Source organism: Notolabrus celidotus, chromosome 2 (genome assembly GCF_009762535.1).
Source record: "Notolabrus celidotus isolate fNotCel1 chromosome 2, fNotCel1.pri, whole genome shotgun sequence".
Classification (NCBI taxonomy): Eukaryota; Metazoa; Chordata; class Actinopteri; order Labriformes; family Labridae; genus Notolabrus; species Notolabrus celidotus.
Window position 1 is genome coordinate 706,938 of NC_048273.1, and position 2,378 is coordinate 709,315.

The following is a 2,378-nucleotide window of genomic DNA, read 5'->3' on the forward strand; positions in this document are numbered from 1 at the left end:
GAAATACATGATTCATTTCAATCAGTATAAAATAAGTGAAGTTAAATCAGAGGTGATTACTGAACACATCTGATTATTCAGGCGAAGACACTTCAAATATGAGGCATGAGTAATTCATTTAAATCAATTTAAAATAAGTGAACTCTTCTGTTATGTTGCAGGTCAAACTGATCCTTTTTAAAGTCTATGTTAGGCAGTTTATCTAATAATATAAGTGTTCATTTATCAACATCACTTCATAAAAACAAACAAAATAAAAATGGAAAATAAAAGAAACAAAAATCTGTCATTTAAAACTATTGTATTTATATTTAAGGCTTTCTGATGTGCATTTAAAATAGTTTTAACATGAATTTTAATGAAACACTTTTAAGTTATCCTCATGGAACCATGATCTGTGAGAATTAAACACCAATGAACTGCATGTTGATTTAAATGGTTATTAATGGAGTTAAAAATTAGATTTTAAAAATGTGTTTGGAGATTTTTTGGGTTCTGACACTTTTGGATAATTGAATATACCCCGGGTCAAATTGACCCATGAACATTATTGCTGTTCCAGAGAAAGGAACATAACAGGAGGGTTAACTCAGAGGTGATTACTGAACACATCTGAACACTCAGGCAGAGAAACTTCAAATATCAGGCATGAGTTATTTATTGAATTAAATAATTACTAAAGCAGAACTCGTGTTTTAAATAACCTGTAATAGTTTTATAATCTTTGTTTGAGTTTCTTTAAATCATGATGAAGTGTGTTTAAATATTCAGGTGTGTGTGTGTGTGTGTGTGTGTGTGTGTGTGTGGCCCTCATCTTTCAGTGACGTGTCACACTGAGGACGCAGTTGGCCAATAATAAATAATGAAAGCAGCTAAATATACTGAGGAGGGAATTGGTGAAGTACTACAGTCCTATTCAAGGAACGGATGTGAACAAGTAAGGGAAGACGAGAGAGGAAGAAAACATGAATTCATTAAGACCCGGTCCCGGAGCGTCCTGACCCGAGGACCCGGGGAGAGCCGCTCCGTGGGGCCGGGGAAACTTCCCCAGCAGGCCGCGTGTTTCTCCCTAAATCTCCATAAAGACATACATAGAACATAAATCACGGGCTGTATTAAAAGCTTTGAGAAACCTGCTCAGAGGTCAGGTACAATTTATGGCATCACCCGCGCGCAGAGAGAGAATGGACTGTTCAACCATCTGCAGCAACTTTCAGGAAAACACCATCTACTCCTCTCTCTCTCTCTCTTTAAGACTTTCTCCCTCTCCCTGGTTCTACCTCTGGAGCCCCAGACTCCTGCACAACAAGAACCACTCATCCATTCACGCCATGTGTTTTAAGTCAGGGGTTCCCAACTGGGGTCCGGTGACCTGCAGGGGTCACAGGGAGCGGTCCGGGGGGTCTCAAGCAAAATAAAGAACTTGGGTTTCAAAATAATTTTGCATAGGAGGAAAAAAAAAAGTAATTCAAGCCAGATTTACCCAACCCAACTGAGAAGGTAATTAATGCAGGACTCAATTTAGAAACAGCAAAAAGCTCCAATGAGGATTTAATAAAAGCTCGAGTCGCTCCTCTTATCACTGCCTCACTCTAACGCGCTGCTCTTTATGGAGCACCAATACAGCATATATCTTATCAGATAAGCTTCACACTGGTCCAGGCAGAGGAAGCACTTTGGTATAAAAAAAAAGCTATTTCTGCAGAATCTCTTTCTTTCATTAAGAGTTCAATCTGCAGCCAGCATGGTCTCTCTCTCATGCAGCACTGACAGCCTGCGGAGGTTCTCTCAGATCAGGGTCAGGACTCTGAAGAGAGCACAGAAACAGGGTGAATCTAATGCACACAGACTGGTGTCATAAAGCATAATTATCCTCATGAATTATTGTGTTTGTGGATGTTTAAGTTCCGCTCATGGAGAGGAGTAAAAACGACGTCAGTGTGTTCATGTGTTTCCTCGGCCTGAGCTTCATACTGTATCTCTGCGCCCTGCTCACTGTACACTCCAACGTGTCAGTGTATTTTTAATTCACAGTAAATCTGACAGAACAATGTTCTTTTAACATCCTCACAGACTTCTGTCACTCGATTCAAGAGAATACAACTCTAGAGGCACAGATTGGACAGGTCGGGGAACAAACCGGGAGAGAGAGAGAGGCGCTCAGTGAGCTACTGGCCCACTGTCCTAGATTCAGACTGGCACCGCAAGCCAACCGAGAGCCGGAGCTCCAGCCTTCAGTGTCAGGCTGTAGGCCCCTTTCAACCTTATTTCCACTCCTCGGTATATCTTATCTCCCCCGGATAAAAGAGAGAGTATCTCTTCAACATAAAAGAGGAGAGGGAGAGGAGAAGAGAGAAAAGACAGATAGAATTTCTCAT